Here is a 22,604-nt window from a genome sequence, read left to right on the forward strand (position 1 = left end):
AGCAATTGGTAATGCAGAACTGAGGTTCAGAAGAGAGACTTGGCCTCAGTGTATACATCTGGAAAGCATCTGGATAGGAACAATAATTGAACCTATGGAGCTAATGAGATCACCAAGGGAAAGATTATGCAAAGAGAAAAGAGCTTGTCTCTACCACTTCTTGAGGTAAGGAGATCCATAGACCATTGCAGAACAAATGTCATAAACTAGAATGCAGAATGTGGTTATATCTGGGTGTGTTCATACTTTCCCCCTATATGATGCACTATTACTGATTTTACTTTTTAAAACAAGAGAGCATTGGTGGAGTCATGAACTGATCCAACCATTCTGGAGAGCCATCTGAAACTAAAACCAAAGGACAATGAAACTGTGCATACCCTTTGATTTAGCAATAACACTACTACATCTGTATCCCAAAGAGATCATAAAAGGGGATAAAAAGATCTACATGTACAAACATATTTACAACAGCTCTTTTTGTGGTGGCAAAGAATTGGAAATTGAAGGGATGTCCATTAATTGCAGAATGGCTAAACAAGTTGTGGTATATGAATATAATGTAATACTATTGTGCTATAAGAAATGATGCACAGGATGCTCTCAGAAAACTTGGAAAGACTTACAAGAATTGATGCAAAGTGAAGTGAGCAGAACCAGGAGAACATTGCACCCAGTAACAGCAATATTGTATGATGAAGAATTGTGAATGATATCTCTTCTCAGCAATACACTGATCCAAGAAAATTCCAGAGGACTCCAGCAGGAAAATCCTATCCATAGCCAGAGAAATAACTGATGTAGTCTGAATGCAAATTGAAGCATACTACTTTCCTTATATTTGTGTGTTTTTATTTTCCTTTTGGCCTGTTTTTTCTTTTATAACATGAATAATATGGAAATATGTCTTACATGATTGCACACATATAACCTATATTAAATTGCTTATCATTTTAGGAAGGGGTAAGAAAAGAGAGGGAAATAGAAAACTTGGAACTCAAAAAAACTTTTAAATGGATGTTAAAAAATTGTCTTTATGTGTAATTGGAAATATACTCTTCTCAAATAATAAAATTAGCCTGGCCAAAAAAATAGGGGGCATTAAATTTAAACATTTCAGACAGAAAAATATATTCATTATCATGGATGTTCAGAATAGCTGACAACTTTTACACTCACACATTCTAGCTCACATTATAGTTATATATTTGTGAGTATGACCAGAAGATTATAATGTTGAAAGCAGAGACCATATATTATTCCTCTTAGTACCTCTTTGTACCAAAGAAGGCATTCAATATATGGGGATGGGGGCTAACTTGAAAAGAACTCATTTCCACATGCATGAATTTCAAACATGAGTTGCTGAGGCACAATTGGATGATCCCAAAGTCTTTTTTTTTAATGGACCTTATTTGGAAAACTCACGGGGTTGGTGGCCAGCCCTGAATAGCTGGGAGAAGTCACTATATTTCATCTTACTAACATGTTGTAATGTGTTAATGGAGTAGAAAAACCAGCTTTTGAAAAATCCTATTTATCTGGCTAATGTTTCTATCGATTTCTTGGAATTGCCTTCTCATCTGCATATTTTCTGACAGCAAAATATCATTTACTGTGAGACCCCACCCTTTTGGGACGGCTCGCCCATTGTAACTGAGGATCTAGCAAAAAACAGCCTTCTTCAGGAATACTGTCATTGGAAAAGATATGGACTGAGGTCCAGGGTTGACTATAATGAAAGGCTAATAACACCAGTAGGAGCTTAGTGAACAAGTTTGGCTGTTTATTTGGGTAGTCACATTGCTGCTATGTGTCTTTACCCCACTGAGAAGATACCCTGAACTAAATTGTTTCCAGAAAGATGTTGGATGACATGGGACCAAACCCTGTGACCCCATGAAGCAATCCTTAAGAAGAGAGTAACTGAAAAAACCTGACCAAATAAACAAATAAATCAAAAGTCAGCTTCCAGCGTTGCACTACTGATGGAAAAAGCCAAATTTTCAGCTAGGAAGTTATTTTATAGGGGGAAAAAGAGAGGGAAAAAAAATCTTCAAATTATTTGCTCTTCCATAATGCTTCAGTGTTCTTGGTTGCTGGGAAGGGTGGGAAGTAAGAAGTAGATTATTTGTTTAAATTTTACAATAATACTTGTTTTTCCTGAGTCATCTCCAGTCATCCTGATGAATGGTCACTGGATTCAGATGGCTCTGGAGGAGAAGTGAGGCTGGTGACCTGCACAGCCCTCCCTCACTCAAAACAAAGTCAAGTGCAAGTCATGTAATCACTTCTCTGATGGCACAGTCTTCTTTGACAATGGAGGATGACACACAATAATACTTAAAAATGGATTACTTAGAGTTTCTTAGCACGAGGAGAGTAGTATGGTTTTCTAGAAAGAGACCAAGGCTCTTCCTTATAGGGAAAAAATACAAGGATCTAGCATCGTATAATTTTAGATCTGGAATTTTGGAAATGATCTAATCCAAATACCCTCTTTTTCCACTTTAGGAAAATAAGGCCCAGAGAAGGGAAAATACTTGCCCAACATCACAAAGCTGGTGACTTTATTTTCTATTTTTTTATGTTCATGTTGTCTCCTCTGATCAATCATAAGTTGCTGCAGGGCAGAAACATTCAATTTTTTAATGCTTGGCACATTTATTAAATGGTTATCCTTTGAATAGTGAGTAGAACCCAGATCTTCGGACTCCCATCTGGTGTTCATTGCATTGTACAGCACTACAACTTCTAGAGTTTAATACTTAGAGATGCAGAGATGCCTCCTGACAGGACCTATCAAATAAGAGAAATGTTTCTTGGCCTTGCAAGTCCAATACACCATATCTCTTTGGTCCTTCACAACTATGGAAATACATCAAATGGAAGACTGTGGGAGTGGGAAATATTGTGAAATATCCCATAACCATTTTTGAAGTGTTCTCAGTTCCCTGAAAATTCTCTTGAATGCCACATATAAATAATGCCAATACTCCATTCAAAGGCCCTCGAATTTTCAATTTTTTTCTAAGAATACAGGAAAAATATAGGTCTCTGCAACAGTCCTTTACCTTAATCTCTTGTAGTTGATTTTTTTTTGACTTCCGGCTCAAGAATCATTTCATAGCTTACCCTTGTTTCTAAATGCTTCAGGTCTCTAGAGATGCCCAACATCTATTCTTGGGGAATTAGAAAATTAATTTGGCCCTACTTTTTAATAACTTGGGAGGAGGTAATCTCTTTTGATTTTTTTTCTCTACATCAATTAACACTTTGCCTGGGTTTAGCTTTTATTAATTTCTATTATCAAGGAGAGTGAGTGGACCTGTGTATCTGTTAGTATACAAAACTCACTCTATCAATTCAAGTTGGCATCTTCTCAACTTATAGTCATAATTGGACTCCTAGAGCACTAGGAAGTTATGGGATGACCCCAGGATCACTTAGCCAGTAAGTGATAGATGCTGGATTTGAAAATGGGCTCTCCTGGGTTCTAATTATTAATAATTATTTCTATGGTCAAGTTGATAATGTACAGATGGGTACAATGCTCAAGGGGAATCAAGGTGACTGGCCTCTCCAATCTCGAACTTAGAAAAGACATTCACCAATGCAGTATGGCTTAAGGAGAGAAAGGGAACAGAAGGTCCCAGCTCTAGCCCCGAAAGTTTCAACTAGACATTGGGAGGGAACAGGGACACAGTGTACCATAGACAGCCCCAGTGGTCCCCTTTTCATGACCCCCTCCAGGTTGGCGGATGTGATTAGATGAGGTGGCTGATTAACGAGGTGTCTCGGGGCTGCAATCTCCTTCTGGGACGGTCCTGGAGGGACTCCCGGAGGAGGGGGGGAGGGGGGAGGGAGGAGGCAGTAAGCCTAATGCAAACCGGAGCCGCGCCCCTGGGAAACCGGCAGCACTCCGCAGCTACGCCCCTCTCTATAAAGCGATGCAGCGGTGGCCGCCTTGACAGCCCCTGCCCAGAAGTACTTCTGGATCAGGCGAGGCGGGGCTGGGCTGGACTGGGCAGCGCGAAGCGAAGGGGAGCGGAGCCACCCCTGCCCCGGGTCGGTCCCGGGCAGTGATCGATGGAGGGGAGCAGCCTCCTCCGCCAGGCGCCCGTGTGAGGGGGCGAGCCCAGAGTCCCTGCTGCTCATTGCACAACCACCGCTGCCAGCTCAGCAGCCCGAGCCACCGCTGCCACCGCTGCGTGGGACCCCTGGAGCCCTGGAGTTTGTCCCTTCCGTCCCCAAGAGTTACTTTACGAGGCTCCTTCTGCTCCAGCGCGGGTTACTGACAAACCCAGGCGCTCCGGGCAGTGAGTGCAGCCCAGACCCCAGAAGGGGCACTGCCAAAGGCTCCCACTTGGTCCCCTGCTTCAGAGTCAGGTAAGGAAGGTGTGGGGTGGGATCATTTCTCCTTGAGTTGTTTCTTATTACATTCATTTTTCCTCAAGGGGAGGGAAACCCAAACTTACTCTGGGTTGTAGAAACAAAGTTGCTTTAAAAAAAAAAAAAAATCAACTGTGCTATAAGACTCTGAAAGGAAAAGAGCAAAAATGTGGCAGAAATTGGGCGTGAGGGTTGAAGCTGTTTTTCTCACCACCCCCGCCCCTCAGCTAATTCCTGTTGTCTAACCTCACCCTTTGAGCAGTTCATTTTGGCTTTGGATTAACAGTCTAGTCGTGTTTTGTTACCTCAGAGAAGGCTTCTTAACCTGGGCAGATTTGTAGATTTCAGGGGGACCATGAACTTGGATGGAAAAAAAAAAATAACATCTTTATTTTCCCTAAACTTCATTCTGAAATTTAGCATTTCCTTTAATTATTTAAAAACTCTATTCTGTTCTCCATACATAGCGTTCACCAGATGATCAAAGGGGTCTATGATACAAAAATGATATAAAAAAGTCCTAGAGGAAAGCTGTAGATCAAAGTCCCTCGTCATCTACACAAGCTTTTAACTTTCAACACCCTAATATTTCACTGAGCTGGATATGAAAGATATATATTCTATTACTCACTGGGAGCCAGAGTTACGATCAACCAATATGTATTTGTTAAACACCTATCATGTACCACGCACTGTCCTATAAAATCATAATTTGTATAATTCTTACCTGGATTGCACTGTGCCATCCTTGGATTGGTCTTTTATTGTCTCAATTTACAGCCAGGTCATTAGCATACCTCAGGTATGTATCTATTTGTTTATTTCTTAAGACTGGGTCTCCCCATCTCTCTTAGGGCATTCTTAGAGGTCACAACTCACTACTGATAAGCCTGGGAGCTTCGTCATGCTCTCTTTCTGACCTGGACAATCCAGGTGGATCTCAGGGGCTCAGTGTATTGAAGACATGCTTAGAGTGGCCACCTGATTGACAATATCTCACTATAACTCCCAAGTTCAAGGGACATTCTTGGTCTCCCCAATAGCAGAGATTACTTCTACCATGCCCAGTCCAAGACTGACTATTAGCAAAAAAAATGGTCAGCTGCCCAGGCTTAATATGACAGCTCTTTTATCTGCTCTGCTCAAGTCTCCAACTCTCCAAGTTCTCCAACTTAGACGTCTTGGCCAGTTTTTAACACCCACCAGAGCTAAGAGTTTGGTAACCTATCCCCTAGAGCTTCATTTCCTCTCTTCCATCTATTTGTTGAAACAGTGTGGTGCAGCATAAAGAATGGTGGATATGGAGGCAGAAAATCCAACTCTGCCTGTGTGACCTTGGATGTCTTCCTACCTCCTTCAGCTGCATTTTCAAGAAAAAAGAAAAAAAAAAACGCTGGAGTGGGATTAGAGAGCTCCTGAGATCTCATTTGGCTCCAAATCCATGGTCCTTATAAGGAAAGGGGGCTCAAGTTTCCTCTCTTTCCCCCACATTTCCAGGGCCTCTTCCAACTTACTTGGACTATGTTCCTCACCTACCTAGGGTTCCTCATCCATGGAGTCATCCACACACTCTACTGTTTTCCTTCAAGAATATTCTCTGCTTTCAGCAATTGGTGGTAGAGTAGATACAGCTCTGGCCCTTGTGTTGGGACCACCTGAGTTTAAACCCAACCTCAGACACTTCCTAGCTATGTGATCCTGGGGAAGTCACTTAATCTCTGCCTACCTCAGTTTCCTCATGTGTAAAGTGGAGATAAATGCAACTACCTCCCAAGATTGTTGTGTCTTAAATGAGATATTAAAAAAAAAGAAGCACTTAGCGTAGTACCTGGCACATAGTAGGTGCTATCTAGGTTTATTCCCTTCTTTTGTCACTTCCTCAGCTTCCTGGCAACAACAGGAACTTGAACTCTTCCTGAGAAAGATCAACAGCCTCTGTGAGTTTGCCCTCGAAATTACTCTCAGCTACATATCTAGCAAAGTTTCAAGGTCTGTGCAGTCAGTTGGCTCTTCCTGGGAATCTCTATACCCACATTTCTCTGAATCCTATCTGGAAAAATCAGTTCTCTAGCTTGCTATACAGACATCACATGTACCTTGCTAGTATTCCACAGCTCCATCTAAATACGTTCTTATCATGTCCAATACCACGTAGATTTTTTTTCACTAATGACTTGCAAATTTACCTTAAATGTAATGATTAGAAATTGTCACAACTTCAACATTAGGTGTATGTATTTTTCCCCATGTAGGAGTGGTTGGTTGTGGGGGGGGGGGGGTTTGGTTGGTTTTTTTGGTAACGTAACCTTTCAGTATTCTGCTTTCCTCTGGGACTGTACTTTGGGGCTTAGCTGTGTTTTTCTTTTAAAGTTGTTTGGGAGCAAGATAATGACAAGAGAGGGAAGGCAAGAAGCTTCTCCCATTCCAGCATACTAACTGGTTTCTCCCTCTGCCTCTATAAGCCTGATGACCCATGTGAAACTCTGTAGGTGTTTCATCTTCATGGTTGTTTCCAGGTTGTTCTTTATATCCCCAGGTCCTAAGTCAGAGCCTCACCCTATGTCAATATCATTTATAAGACAGAATATGAATGTGGCTTCCAATGATGCAGGTTATAACCACTGATCATAGGATCTCAGATGTTAGAGCTGCAAGGACCACTGAGTCCAACCCCCTATTTTACAGATGAGAAAACTTAGGGACAGACAGGTAGGTAGAGTGACTTGTCCAATGTCACATAGCTTGTAAGTATGTAAACAGAATTTGAACCCAGATTTTCCTGATTCAGAATCCAATGCCCAAACCATTATCCAGGATTTCCCAACCTGGGATATACATATTCTAAAGGGATATGAGAAGCTTTCATACTAAATCTCCTAGAATTTATTTAATTTCATACCAAATGGGGGTTTACTGAAAGTCAAGGGATACAGGACTCCTTGGCCAATACTATTCTACCTCTCAGTCCATCTGTATCAGCCCATCCCATGTAACTGTAGTGTATATCATCCCATAAATTCACTGCTAGGAGCCTTTCTTGAGTTCTCCTTGCCTGCTAAATTGTTTTCTTGATTTGACTATCTAGCTAAGACATTTTTAACTTCGAGTCCTATGGATAGATTTCAGAAAGTCAATGAATTTGGATGGGAATAAAATTACATATTTATTTTCAATAACCTCTAACTGAAATTTAGCATTTCTTTCAGTTATTTAAAAAGCATAATTCTGAGAAGGGATTTGTAGGTTTCACCATACAAAAAGGGGGAAGAAGTCTTGATCTAAATATTTGTCCATACCTGTCCCTTTAATTAATCTCAACTCTCCCCCCTCCCCTTTTAACTCTTCACTTGCTTAAAAAGGACTGAGTGTTTCACGCAGTCATTGCCTCAGGTTATAGATAAATTTGTTAATGTTTCATCGTTCTAAGAGCTGGTTCAGCTATCTTTTTTTTTATTTTTTTCCTGGGACTCCAGTCCACCTTCATTTCCTCTATTCAAATCATCAGTGGCCTGTATTTCTGGTTTGGCTCCTCTCTGGTCTTCCACTGACTGAACCATACTGTCTACCTTGACAAATGTTGTTGCTGCAATTAGAAAGCTTGCTTCTCTGGAAAATGGAAAGCTTATTTCTGTCATTGCCTATCCCTAGAGCTTCATATTACAGCTTTCTTGTCCCAGCTTTCTGTATCTCAACTCCAAGATTTTGTGGTGAGAAAAGAGACTCTCAAAAAGAGTTTTCATTTGTCCAGTTGTTTGTGAATTTTCCAAGTTTCTGGACCTTCTTTCCTCAAATCGCCATAAGTCTTGGCATTTCACTTCCAAATAGGAAGAAAAATGTTTCCTAGTCCTTGAAGCCCAATACGTAATATCTCTGCCATTATTCACAGCTATAGGCATACATCAAACAGAAGATTAAGAGTGGAGAGGGCAACAAGAAGGGATAAGAAAAGAAAGGAAATTTGAACCTATTAAATTGGTGACAGATAAAATATTCAGTGAGGGAGGAATCTGAAACACTTAGTTAAGATGAATGCTGTCAAAAAATGTCCGCATACTTTTCTTTTTGAACTCTTTCAAAGTGGAAAACTGAAAGATGGCTATATTTGACTCTCAAACCTGTTTCTCCCAGGGTTACAGATAATGAGGCATAAGACATATCTTGATTGCTCTTAGTTCATTATAAAGTTCCTATCGTTTGGTTGCCAGAAATTAGCTCCTACCCATAGGGCACGTAGTTATATGGATACCTATCCCTTTTCCCTTTGCCTGTCTATTGTACCCATTGCTGATGACCTCCAGGGATTCTCTCAAAGCGAAGATTCTTAATCTGGCATCCTCCAAAAGGGTACGTGTATGAATTTTAGGGGACTATGAACTGGTACAGGAAAAAAAATTATATCTTTATTTCACTAACCCTAATTGAAAGTCAGAATTAAAATTTAACGTTTCCTTCCATTATGATTATATGCCTCCCAAAAATCATATTAGCAGTACTATAATTGATCTCCTTTTTAAACTTATGAATTTTATTTTAGACGTTTAAAAACATTGTTCTAAGAAGGAGTCCATAGATTTCACAAGATTGTCAAAGGGAACCATGACATGGAAAAAAGTTGAGAACTCCTGTCTCAAAGCAGTCTTTTTTAAAAATCCTGCAGAGTCTGAATCCATTTAAATTCTTTAAGTCAGAGGTGCCTAACCTGGCATCCATGGACTCAGATTTCAGAGGATTCATGAACTTGAATAGGGGAAAGCTACATGTTGATTTTCATTACCCCCTAACTGAAATTTAGCATTTCCTTCAATTATGTAAATACTTTAGTCTGAGAAGGGGTCCACAGGCCTCACCAGACTATTAAAGGGGTCCATGTCACAAGGGGCATTGAGAAATCCTGATTTAAGTTAAAGTTGTCTTGAAGAAGAGAGAGCCAGAGATGGAGACAGAGGCAGAGAGAAAGAGACAGAGAGATAGACAGAGACAGAGAGATAGAGACAGAGACAGTAAGAATGTTTCTGGCCAGGAATACCCACAGAAATTCAGTGAAGGTTCCAAGGCCAGTTCACATCTATTTCCATCAGGGCTTGCCTGATAAATGTGCCTGTAAGCTCATGGCCATATGAAAAAGCTGCCTTGCCAGAACATTAGAACAAGACAGGGCAAAGCTTATCTTCAAGGAAAGTTAGCAAACGTCAATGAGTTGCAAAGTTGTCAGTTAGCTTTTTGGATAGACTCTCAAGGGGAGCCTTCAGGATCCTTTAGTGTTGGCCAAATTCTTCTTTGCCTGTAAGTGCGCATTTCATTTGATCATTTTCTCTCTGCTTCAGAACAGGGCCACAAACATATTTTCTTCCAATTTTGTTTCCAACCTGGAATTTTGATGTTTTATTGCTGCCTCTACTCTCTCCTTTTCCAGATTTCATTTCACATCTATAAATTATCTTCTAACATTGAGACCTTCACAACACCGAAAGTGTGTGTTGGAATTTAAGATGGAGTCACTCAAGGATCCACTCAAAGACCACTGCTATTACTGACTGATCTTTAAAAATACTTTTAATTCATCACGAAGTTACAAGGAATTTCACAAACTAGTTGCTCAGTTAGTCTCAAATCCAGTTTGATAGTTGGGAATAGCCATATTTTTTAAAAGTGAATATGTTTTCTCTTTTACAAAGGAATGAATCGTTAACCTTAGTAGTTATGATTGCAATAACATCCCAAAGTACATTTTAACTCAAAGATAGATTTTCATCCAAAATAATCCTCATTTGAAATCAAATTAGGTCACTGAAAAACCAATGAAAGTCTCAGAGAACAGACGTATCTTCCCTGAAAAATAGCAAAAATTAGGAGGCTAGTAGAACAAAATATTATAAATGTTATCAGATGTGGTTACTGTATCAGATGATTTTGCTTAATTATTTTTTTCTTTGCCACAAGGAAGAACTCTGTTTGGAAAGGAGATGAAGTCACTGATAGAAATACAATAAACATAAATAAAATGTATTTTAGGGTGTAATAATATACTCTTTTTCATATCAAAATTTTATTTTATGTTTGCCAAATTCTTATTATAATGTAACCATGCCTTTTTGAGAATTGTATTTTATTTTAATGTATCAACTTAATTCTAACATAAATAGAGAAGAGAAACAAAATTTTACAAGCAATAAATGTATGTAGTCTTTTGCTAGTAATATTTTCCCATAAAGAAATTATAAGTTGTTTTGTTGGCTTCCCATAACTTGACACTATGGAAAATGTGTGAAACACAGACATTCTGTTCCTTTCCTCGTTGGCTATAGCTCCCAACTTTTTGTTCAAAGCCTTGATCACAACTGTAAAGTAACCTAATATTGAAACTGGAGCTCAGGCCACAATGTTTTAGAGTTGAGTCTTTGAAAATTCACCTGAATCTACACTGTTCAAAGACTATGCGTTACCAGTGGGAATAATACTTGGTATTTGTTTCATGAGCTACATTTAAAGTTTTTTGTAAGGTTTGTATATGTTCCTTTGTATATGTGGCTTTTTTCCCCAAGTATGACAAATGAAGGGGAGATTTAACTACTTGAGTAATGAATGGAAAAGCAAGTCATGATGAGTTGTCTCAGATCCGAATTAACAGTGATTGTTAAAAGTGATCTTTAAAACTTTTCTTTGGATATTTAACCTTTTGTTTTAAATCCTTTTTAATAACCTCGCTCCATTTCTTCTATTCTGTCAAACAATATAAAATTCAAAAAATGAAGTAAATATGCCCATCATGGTCTACTACTGGTCATACAACTCCAACTGAATGTTGGGTGTGGTACTAAGCATTGCGGACGCAAAAATCCAAAAGATATGGTTCGTCTAGGGATTTAAAATAGAGTTGGCAAAACAGGACAAAAGCTTTTATGTACATCTAAATAGTATCTGTTACTATTTTCTATAACTTTTATTCAATAAGAGTTTTTAACTCCCTGTACCCTCATGTATATAAGTACACTTACATATTGATATATATGAATCTATTTCATATATACATATATGGATATTCTTATACACATTCACATCTGGTTTATTTACTGGACTCTTCTCTGTGTACAATCTCTTTTTTAAAATTAGAAACAGTTCCTTACTAGTCCATTCTCTGAGTGAATGGTGGCCCCCATTTAAGGAATGCCCAAGCACTTAGCTATTTATATCTCTCCATAAAGACTTGTCCCCATATACACAATTTCCTGTGGTTTTTATAGTGTACATTGGTATAGGGTGGAAGACAGACTGCATGTCTGTTGTCCCAACACTAGCCTACCTAAATTCAAAAAAGGCCCATCCTCAGGTTGACCACAGGAAGAGAAATTTTCCAGATATACTATCCAGCTCCTGTGTTATCATCATGAAGGGCTTTCATCCAAGTCAGGGGCCCTCTGATACAATAAGTTTCAAGAAGTCTTGGATTCACACCTTGGTGCAGAGCGGAAGTTTTGTTTTGTTTTGTTTTTTATGGGGGTGAAGTTCAAGCCCTGCATGAGTTCAGGAGGCAGAAATATTCCTGAGTCTCTAAGAGTAACCAGGCTAGACTCAGGAAAGAGGAGCACTCAGGAGAAATCAAATGTGAGCTCTCATCTGGCCACTCATGTTTTCTGCTGCTTGGACCCAAATCCTCAGATGGACAAACTAGAGCTGTTTGACAGGATCAAATTTTGCTCTCTGGTTCAGAACATAGTGAAGCATGCCCCCTGAAAATCAGTTGTCGATAAAGGAGATTATAAAAGAAGGAGATGTGAGAGGCATGGGTCCTACAGTTCATGATGAAGGAGAAATTTAAAGTGCTAGCATATAAAAATCAATCAATAAGCACTTATTAAGCACTCACTGTGTACAAAGTACTGGGCACTAGAGAAGCATAAGCATATGACAATCAATCAGCAATCATTTATTAAGCACTTCCTCTGTACAAGGTACCCGCATGCTGGAGATACATGATCTAAAGGATCTTGCCCTCCAAGTATTGGAGATGGGGAGAGGACAAGGGCATAGTAAATATCTAGTAGTAAATTTATATAGTATTTGCATAATTAAAAATTTATATGGTAAATTAAAAAATCATAAATATAAAGTGAACAAACACAAATGTGTTTTTATATACACACACAGTAGATAACTGAGTTAGCTTAGAAGGGAGGGCACAAGTAGATAGTGGGAACCAGGAAAGATGGTGCTTAAACCTCACCTTAGAAGGAAGAGAGGGATTCTGTGAGGCTGAGGTGAGAAGGGAGCACATACCAGGCACTTGGGAGAGCAGGACAAAGGCAGAGACAAGAGGTGCATGTCCTGTGTTTGAAGACAAGAAAGGGGGCTAGTTTGCGTCCCCATATGTTTCCCTTATGACCCTGTTTCCTGCCAATAACACAAGAACCTCAAGGGTGGCTACCATAGCTAATAAGGACTAAAGCAGAGTGATTATCTCTGCCAGGATATCCAAGAATAGATTCCAGATCTCAAATCTGCTCTCTCTAGTTGGCTATGTTAAGGGAGGCAGCACAGTATAATTAATAACTAACTTATATATCTAGCTCTTACCATATGCCAGGGACTCTGCTAAGCATTTTACAATTGGGATCTCCTTTGATACTCACAAGAACCCTGGGAGGGAAGGAGGCAAGTCAGTTAATGTCTTTTAGACTCAGTTGCTTCATCTGTAAAAATGGAGCCAATTATATCACCTACCTCACCAGGTTGTGCTGAGGCTCAAATAAGATAATATGTATATAGGACTTTGCAAACCTTTATATACTCCAGCTATTATCAAATTACACATTTTATCATCACACTTTTTTTTAACTCTACTGTCTTGTCATTTGTCACCGATTCATTACACATGCTTTCAGACTGATGAGGTGCCAAAATTAGAATGTTCTGTTAAATTACCTTTCACTCATGTCCAAACCCTTTATATTCAAATTATATCTTTATCCACAGAGTATTTAATCTGGTGATGTCTCCCCAGCCCTTAAAGTAGTGGCAATAAGCTGTGTGACAATTATCTAAGCATGGAAAAGCATGTTAAGTGACTCCTGTGTAGTAACTATGTGGTGACCCGGTGCTCTTTAGTCTACTTAGGCAATGAAATAGATAGGAAGGAGTGATGTGCATTCATCCTCCTCTGAAATCATTACCAAGGGTCAGGTCCTGGCTGAATGCAATTTGTGACGTGCAGCATGCCACAGGTCATTTTTGTTCTTCCTAGAGTTTTAGAAAGGTCATTCCAGGAAGGGCTTATTGTAAGAACGTGCAGGTTAAGTAGCAGAACTACCTTCTAAGTGAAATTGATGTATCATAAAGTTCTTTGAGTCATGAATATCACTGGAGAAAGGTTGAAATCAGATACATTCTTTAATGAATTTTGTCCCCTAACAGATGAAGCTGTAATGAAATTTCTGAATATGTTGCATAGGTAGCTGACTTATAATCCTTTAGGAATTTTTTAAAAAAATAATAATGAGATTGCAAGCATTCCATGGAATTGTATATTTAGGTAGTAGCAGAATTTCAGCATCTCCTGGAGTCATAAGACCTAGATCTGAATTAGTATTCTTCTACTTGATTTCCTTGAGACCTTTGGCAAATTATTAATTATTTGTGGATCTCATTATCTTCATTCATAACATGTCAGGTTGGATTTGATGGCCTCTGAGATCCCTTCCAACTTTCTATCTAGGATCCTATAATGTCTTGGTGGAAAATAATGTTTTGGTACAAAAATGTAGCAGATGTGAGGTGTGATTAATGGCAATATTATAGCCAATTGGACTGTGATATTCTACCTAGGATAATTGATGTCCATCTGGGAGCTGGAAGGAAGAGTTGGTCATAAGGGAAGGCAAAGATATTTCAGGTCAGGCTTCAGCAGAAATGTAAAAGTGCAGCGTTGAGCTTGTACCTCATTCAGTAATCCATTCTATTTCCTAAGTGGACCAAAGGGCATAGGATCATCAAGTGGCAAATATACAGGAATCCTTTTACATGCTTTTCCCTTTCTAGTTATTCTCCCTCAAGGTTACCATTATCATTTTCTGGACCAGGAGGAATTACTGGACAATAATGATTCGGGGAGAGTTGATATATCAGAAGCTGGCTTAAACAATTATTTTTCTTCCAGGATCATTTAGAAGCAGTTTGCCATAGTAGATCAAGGCATCTGCCTCCATCATAGCTGTCACAGCTTTCCATTGACCATGGACAAGAAATCTAAATTTTCATTCCTGCCACTCCCCTCCAGGCAATCCTCTTAGACTATAAATTATAGGGAAGTTGTTTATCTGCATCATTAAATGAGTTACCACATTGGAAGTACATTGTTGATAAAATCACAGGTTCAGCCTAAAAAGATCATACCTTATAAATTTGAAAGCACGAGATGTTCTCTGAAATTTTCTCACAGAACTCCTATTCAGAATAGCAGAGAATTCTATCCAGAACTCTTATCAAGCAGTCTGAGGAACATTGTATTAGAAAATTAAATGTTGATGTGCCCCTCTATTCTTTGATTTATAGTCATTGTGGCTGAACAAGACTCTTGTTTTAAAATTATACTATATTATTTGTGCCAGATACAGTATGGCTCTCATAGTATTTTTCCACCTAAATTGAAGGTGTAATGAAAGTCAGGTCTCTTTAGCCAATCAACAAAACCTCACTCACTGTAAGGAAGTGGTTCCCAACTTTTTGAAGTATTTTTAAGTTCCACCTTCATTAATTTTTGTTTGTTTTTAGACAACTTTATTTTCCAAATATATGCCTTTTTTCTTCCCTATCCAACAACCCTAAGTGAGAGGGAGATGGACTAGACTGAACCAGTGATTTCACTGGGATATAGAATTCTCATGTGAGAAGACTCCCTCCATCAGCATCTTCTGTGCAACTCAAAAGAAAATAATAATGTTAATAATAGTAATAATTAAAGGGGGAATCATTCATCAATACCAACCAATACACCAAATGAATCTGATAGGATATATGATGCTACATGCCCATCATCTTTTACCTTTGTGAAAAAGAGAAGATACATTTTTTTCTCATCTTTTCATCAGTGATGAGTTTGATCATTTTAATTGTAGAACATTCATCTTAGGAATTCTTCTGTTTCCACTTACATTGCTGTAGTCCTTGAATAAATCATTTTCCTAATATGGGCTCTTTTTTCACCATAAGAAAATTGCCCAATCCCAAACCTGAGAGTAGTTGCACTATTAGTGTCTAATTGATTGAGAAAATATATAATGACCAAAAAGACTGTGAATTCTGTGGTGCTTTTTAAGGTTTTTTTTAATTTTTATTCATCATAGCAACACTTATATAACATTTGAAAAAATAGAAATGTATATGTGTGACATTACTAAATCCATATCAGATATGTTTGCTTATTTTTGGATTTTCAAACCCTTTGCAAAATCTGTGATCCCTCAGGGTTGTGAAGCATAACAATGTACTGTACTGTTGAAAATTATTAGAGAAAGGTTACACAAAGTCAGAAAGTATTGTTTTTGCATTTACTTTTAATATTTTTCTATAGTCACATCATGTCCCACAACTTAATTTTGTACTTCCAAGGTGTTGCACAGTACCTGGCGTTAAGACAAGGGTCTTAATAAATGAAAATTGAGTAACTTAAGGCAATGATCTGTTGATAGATAAATGAACTCGATGTTTAAAAAAAGTAACTATCTGGACAGTGGAGGGAAAAAACTAGGTGGTTGACAATGGGTTTTCTCTTTGGAAATCTAATATATTCACTATCAATCCTTCTGCCATGTTCTTCAGGCACCACCAATCCAATTCGATAAGCACCGATACCTACAGATGAGAAACAGAAATAGGTTGGGGCAACAAGCATCTATTACTACAAATAACAAATAGAAATAAGATGAGACAACAAACATTTGTTACTATTTGCCAAACACTGGATGCATAAAGATAAAATGAAAGCCAATTTATGCCTTCAAGGAGTTTGTTCTAGGCAAATGTCAAGAACTTAGCAACTTTTGACCTTCAAACTCGACATTCTGCCTACAGCAAACATCGAGGAAAACCCCAGAGTTAGTTAGGATGCTCTTCTCCCCAGGATGATTTAACCAGCCTGGAGAATTCAGTATACCTGGATTTTTGCTGGATAAGGCAATCTTTGAATCCTGGGGCATTTTTGATAACTGACCTTACTTACTTAACATCCTGGAAGTTGACTTGGAAGGTCATCCAAAATTTTGACTTCGGTTGTTGACGGCTGTAGGACTCTGAGCCCTCGCTGATTGCCACAGTGCTGTTGATTCAATCCAGGGTGATGCAATTCAGAGCTCTTAGCTCATAAAGCCAAAGAACATTTAAATAAAGCCATTTAGAGTAAATGAGGAAGATCCTGCTAATATATTTAACAGAACAGATGAAATGTTCTCCCTGGTAGTACAGGCTACATTTTTATATATTCCCTTGATTTTTCGGGGGCAGGGAAGAGACATGAGCATTTGCTTTTAGTTTAAGGCACATTTTTATCAGAGGTGCCACTTTCGTGGATTTCTTAACAGAAGCCTAACCTATTTGACACGTCTTGCTTCCTTTCACTACTTGGTTTTTCTCCATATAGTCTACTCTACTACCTTTGTGAGGAAAGGGGGAGAGAGCAGGGAAGGGAGAAAAAGGAAAGATTAAAATCTTTGATTTTATTGGTGTGAGGAACTCTTGACATGAAAATTCCCTCCATTGATGCAGCTCAAAGTATTGAGAGATTAAGCAACTTGATAAAAACCAGAGGCAGAATCGGAACCCAAGTTTTCCTGACTCTGGGGCTGTTTCTCTAGCTACTATACAACATTGTTATAATCTCCCTAGGGACTGAAACAGCTAAACGACGCCATAGTGCACAGAGTACTGGGCAAAGAGTCAGAAACTCATCTTCATGAGTTCAAATCTGACCTTAGACACTTACTATCTGTGTGACTTCTTGCAAGTTACTTCACCCTGCTTGCCTCAGTTTCCTCATCTGTAAAATGAGCTGGAGAAGCAAATGGGAAACCACTCTGTTATCTTTGCCAAGAAAACCTCAAATGGGTCATGGAATGTTGGACAATACTGAACAACAACAAATTTCCAGTCTGTGTCTTTTCCCCTACTGTTCTATGTGAATTAATACATAAACTAATATTTGGGTTTGGGGTAGATTTGTTTTTGTCTTTGCTTTTGAAGTTAGAGCTTCTTGGTTTTTAAAAATGATCAAGAAAAGTCCTCTATGTGACCTTGATGAAAATATTTTATCCATCTGGACCACTGTTTCCTTATCTATAAACAAGGGGGTTGGAGACAATGACCTTTGAGTTCCCTGCTAGCTCTTTCTGTTTGGGCTTGTGGAAAACTGAATGAGAAAGGATAGGGATTTCCATCTGTGGATCTGCCTTTTGTGACACACTTTTCAAGATCACTAATAAGCAAAGCAAGAAAGCAGTTAGCAGAATTTTAAGGAATTGTTCATTTGTTTCACTACTTCTTACTTTTTTCAAACTGCAAATTTTAGACAATATGAATGTGAAAATAATGCACACATATTTTTATATCTGGATAACAGTTTGAATGTATGTAATGCTTTAAGATTCACAAAATACTTTCTGCTTTTATCATTTGATTAGATATGCTGATAGCTTCCTTACGACTACTATTGACTTGACTGATGTATTGCTTAGTATCATGAAAGGAACAGTGGATTTAGAATCAGGGGACCTGGGTTTGAAGGCCAACCTTGCAGCTTATTAGCTCTGAGACTTCAAGCCAATCACTCCTGTTCTCTAGTCTTTGGTTTCTTCCTTTGTAAAATGAGTTTTGACTAGGTGATCTCTAGGGGGCCTTCTACTTCTGAATCCTGTGATCTTAGATTTCTACTTTTAAAAGATTTTCAAAATCTAAAATACATTTGTATCATTTTGTTCAGGACTCTATTTTCCCTCTATGATGCAATGGAGAAATAGTCCCCATTATCATGCCTGCTACTGTCGATAATAGCAGTTTAATTTAATCATCAGCTATTTTTAACTAACAAAATTCCGTGTGTGTGTGTGTGTGTGTGTGAATTGTTGACATCCTTGGTCACCATATTTACACCAATACGATCCCTTTAATAGAATGTCAACCTCAATTACTTTTCAGTCACTCATACCTAGTGGTTCAATTACATTTGACTCCTGGACTAATGGCTGTGTGTTATTCAAGACAAGAAATTAAAAATAAATTTATCTCTGAGTCACTGAAGCATTAAGTGTCTGAAATATCTCCATAATTAGCTGAGAGGGGGAGTGACATGTATGAACTCTTTTTTTTTTCAGGTTCTGGAACCATTCTCTAATGGTTCATTCTGCAACTTTTTCAGTGTCAGTGTAACTAGGCATGGAAAAAAAGATTTGAGAATGATGGGCATTTTTGTATGTGACTTGCAGCATTCTATATTTAGATGGAAGTGCAGAGAAAATTCTAACAAATTCACCTAATGGGAAACCATATTTTTGTTGTTCTATTAATATTCTAAATTCCATTATAATAGTACGGAATAGTATGATATTCCATTCTAAATAACCAATGAACATAATAAAAGTGCTTTAACCAGGCCACCACGCTTGATATATTTGTGCCCTAATAGGTAGATAGACTAGTAGATTTGGAGTCAAGAACACCTGTATTTGAATTCCACCTCAGACACTTACTAGCAATGTGACTGGAGGTAATAACTTTTCTCAGTCCCCATTTCCTCATAAATGGTACCTGTAATACCTTCTTCACAAGGCTGTTGTGAGTATTGAATGTGTCAACAAGGTGGCTCCAAAGGTGAATAGTGCTCTGGATCCAGAGTAGGAGACTAGTTCAATTCTGGCCTCAAACACAAGTCATTTACCTTCTATCTGCCTCAGTTTCCTCATTTGTAAAAGAGGGATAATAGGAGCACCTTACCTTACAGAGTTATCATAAGGATAAAATGAGATAGTATTTGTATAGTACTTTGTACCTAAAAGCATTTACCATATGCTGGGCACTGAGGCTTCAAAGACAAACATGAAACAGTCCCTCCTTGCTTTTAAGGAACTGAGCATTCTACTGGGAGATACCAGGAGACAAGGAAGACACAAGTTAGGTGACTTGCTTAAGGTCACACAGCTAGTGAGATTCTGAGGCTGGATTTGAACTTGAGTTTTTCTTACTCCAGGTTCAGAGCTCTCTTTATTACTATATCTATCTATTAGAATGATCAAAATGAGATAATCCATGTAAAAAGTTTTGCACACATTAAAACGCTATCTAAATATTGGCTAGCATTATTGCAGTTGCCTTTCCAAATCTAGTTGTGTGTAAGACTGATTATAAATGTTTGCTATGCATATTTAGACAATTAGAAATCTTCAAAGAGCTCCCAGCTTCTAAGTTGAGAAGTTCTCTTTTGGGACACTTCGAAATGTAGAATTGTAAGTGGCTTCACTCCCCAACAGCCAAGTGGTTCCTCTAAATTTGTTTTAAGGTTTGACTGTAAAAACATCCTGGACCTCTGAACCCACTAATTGCTGGACGGTCTGGCACATGTCACAACAGAAGATAATATTTAATCTTCAGAGTATGTAAAAAATGAATCCATGTTTCTGTTCCTTTGGCTCACGCCCCGACATTGAAAAAATTTAAAGTCTGTTGGACTCTGAGTGGAATTTCCACCACGGTGATCCCACAAGTTCATACTCTAAGCAAGACCTACATTGCTAAGCATTAGGAGAGAGTAGGTCACAATGAACTTAGCTGTTATTCAGTCATTTCTGACTCTTCATGACCCCGTTTGGGATTTTCTTGGCAAAGATACCGAAGGGGTTTGACATTTTCTTCTCCAGCTCATTTTACAGATGAGAAAACTGAGGCAAACAGGGTGAAGTAGCTTGCCAAGGGTCACGCAGCTAGCAAGTGTCCAAGGCTAGATTTGAACTCATGAAGACGAGTCTTCCTAATGCCAGAATTGGTACTCTATCCACTGAACCACCTAGCTGTCTCCCACAAAGAAGTAAAATAACTTAATTTAAGGTTTTTGTATTTGACTGGGCCCATGCAAAGGTAAATAAAGCAGCCTTAGGCAAAATTTGGAAAGAAATTTAGCTTCATTTCCAAGGCCTCTAATTAAGTTTGACAAATATGTATTTAATGTCTGCCATATGCTCGCAACTGGATATTTAAAGACAAAAATGAAGCAGTTTCTGCCTTTAAGAAATTGAGCATTCTACTAAGGGGAGGTTAGATGACCTGTCTAGAGTCATAAAACTAGTAAGGGTCGGAGGCTGGATTTGAACTCAAGTCTTTCTTACTGCAAGTTCAGAGTTCTATTCATTTCACCATTTAGCTAAAAAGTAATGTCAGAAAGAAGGGGTGAAAGGGAATATTGAAAAAGACATCCTTTAGAAGATGTGATCTGAACCAAGTCATGAAGGAAACTGTGAGGTAGGGGTGAGGACAGAGAGTATTCTAAGAATGGGAACCAGCTGGTGATCAAACATGGCATCAGGAGGTGTATGTGTTTGTGTGTGTGTGTGTGTGTATGTGTCTGTGTGTCTGTGTGTGTATCTGTGTGTGTGTCTCTGTGTGTGGAACAACAAGTCCTGGGGGCCCCATCTTAGCATAGGTTCGTAGAACCCTTGAATGTAACCAAAAAACTGTCTTCCCAAACTTCTTATTCTACCACTAAGGAAGTGAAGTCCAGGGAGGTTAAAGGTCAACCAATAAGTGGCAAAGCCAGGATTCATTCATTCATTCAGCAATCATTTGAGCACCTGCCATGGCCCAGGTGTGGTAACTGGGTGTGACATACAAGGTACTTCTTTCTTCCCTTCCTGAAGCCTAAAGACTCCCAGGTTCTGGGAAGCCAGATTTCATTCTAATTATGATCACCCCCATCTGAACCTGATATGACTCTGTCTGAGTCACTGAGAGGGTCATCAGCCCACTTCCTGTGTCAGAATTCTTGCCGTCATTATGCCTTCATCTTTCAGAACTGGCCCTCAAGTGGGGGGTGGGGAACAGGAGGTTAGTCCGGATATTACTCAAGGTAGATTTTCCAGGTAGTAAGGCGGGCATCGGGCATCAAGGAATGGGGAGGAGAGAAAAGGAATGAAGGAGCCGCAAACTTAAGGCATGGAATGTAAGAGTAGAAAACCAGAGCCTTTTCTTTAAAGTGAGTAACAAGTGGCCAAGAGACAGGCCACTCCAGGATTTGGGAAATGGAGGAAAGGAGGTTGAAGTTGGTTCTCAGGAGCTCTGGGTTCTGTTACATGGGAATAAGAAGAGTAACCCATTATGTGTTGTAATAAATGGTTCTGTAATTCCATGTATTCAATGATTGCCACAATTTGGTGAGAGGTTATCCCATCTGTTTGGTGGCCTTAGAGTCAGGAAGACCTGAGTTCAAATCCAGTCTCAGTTATTCACTAGCTACATGCCCCTAGGCAAGTCACTTAACTTTTGTCTGCCTCAGTTTCCTCAACTATAAAATAAGGATTATTAACATTATTCACCTCATCTGGTTGTTGTAAGAATCAAATGAAAGCATTTTTGTAAAAGGTTTAGCATAATGTCTGGCACATAGTAGATAACTATAGAATTTCTTATTCCCTTCTTCCCCTTCTCTATCTTACTGACCAGGGAAAAAAAGATTGAGAACAGGAAAGCAAGTGGTCCAAAGTCAGATCAATCAACAAGAATTTTTCTAAAAGTTTTAATCTATTTTATTTTTAATTTATGAAACAAGCATTTCCGTAACAGTATAATAAAAAAAGATAATTCCATATGAAACTGCAAATCTATTGACTTGCTATTCTCTTTAAATATATAATATAGTTACCATGTAAACTTCTTATTTTTCTCTTTTTCTTTTCCTTTTTTCTTCCTTCCCTCTCCCCCACCCTAGGTATGGCTACCTAGCTACCCTTAGACACACACACACATGCACACACACACATATATATGTATGCATGTATGTGTACATGTATATATGATGTGTATATGTATGTGTGTGAGTATATACAGATATACACACACATATGTGTGTATATCTGTATATATATATATACGTATATTTTATATATATATATATAAATCATTCTATACAAACTTCCATTTATCAGTTCTTTCTCTGGATGCATTTGTTAAGTGATTACTACATGCCA

General features: G+C 38.5%; 1 protein-coding gene across 9 annotated transcripts in view; it reads left to right on the plus strand.

The window, feature by feature from the left end:
- Nucleotides 1–3,895: 3,895 nt before the first annotated feature.
- The window catches only part of AGTR1 (angiotensin II receptor type 1), a 53,120-nt gene continuing 34,411 nt past the window's right edge, over nt 3,896–22,604 (plus strand). For 2 of the 9 annotated variants that reach the window (XM_072618241.1, XM_072618239.1), the window contains exon 1: nt 3,914–4,389. The gene's annotated coding sequence lies outside the window, so the exon portion shown is untranslated. The other 7 variants (XM_072618240.1, XM_072618242.1, XR_011969034.1 and 4 more) reach the window with 6 other exon arrangements.

The sequence above is a fragment of the Notamacropus eugenii genome, chromosome 6, assembly GCF_028372415.1.
Source record: "Notamacropus eugenii isolate mMacEug1 chromosome 6, mMacEug1.pri_v2, whole genome shotgun sequence".
Lineage (NCBI taxonomy): Eukaryota > Metazoa > Chordata > Mammalia > Diprotodontia > Macropodidae > Notamacropus > Notamacropus eugenii.